A 615-nucleotide genomic window follows, 5' to 3' on the forward strand; every position below is an offset into this window, starting at 1 on the left:
ATTGCTGCTGCTGCTGTTGTTGTCCCTGTTTGCTATGGTACTTTTCCAATGTCATTTTTAGTTCTTCCATTTTTAAGTTGTTTTCCTTTAATAGTTTCGCATGGTCATCTATCTTTTCCACTAATCCTGCACTCTCTTTGGTTGGTTCTTCTCTCTTTTCCATACTTCCAGTCGTCCTTTCCTCTGTTTCCTTCTTCCCTTTGCTCTCTAATTCTTTAACTATCTGATATAGTCGTTCGACCGCTTGCGTGACTGCCTCCTTGATCTCTGTTTTAGTATTTCTGGACAGGCCAAGATTTACTTTGGCCTTTGTTACGCAAGCCCTTGCCTCAGCCAACTTGGTGGCATATCTTGGAGGGCTTGTCGAGTCCGTGAGATCTGTAGAGTTTTTCCGAGTTACTGGTCTTGGTTCCTTGGTAAAAACTATTCTTTTTGTTGGCATTTTGGTCTTTTCCGGAGTGCGTATGCGAGCGGAACTCTCTTTTGTTTCCGCTCTCCCTAATTCCCAATCGCCGATACTCCTTCTTACGTTCGAGGTGATTTCAGGCGATGAGCCACTCCGCGGTGAAACGACCCTATTCGCGTTTGAGGCTGCGGCGCGGTCAGCTTTCCTAT

This window comes from Papilio xuthus, unplaced genomic scaffold, assembly GCF_000836235.2.
Source record: "Papilio xuthus unplaced genomic scaffold, Pxut_1.1 DF826945.1, whole genome shotgun sequence".
Lineage (NCBI taxonomy): Eukaryota > Metazoa > Arthropoda > Insecta > Lepidoptera > Papilionidae > Papilio > Papilio xuthus.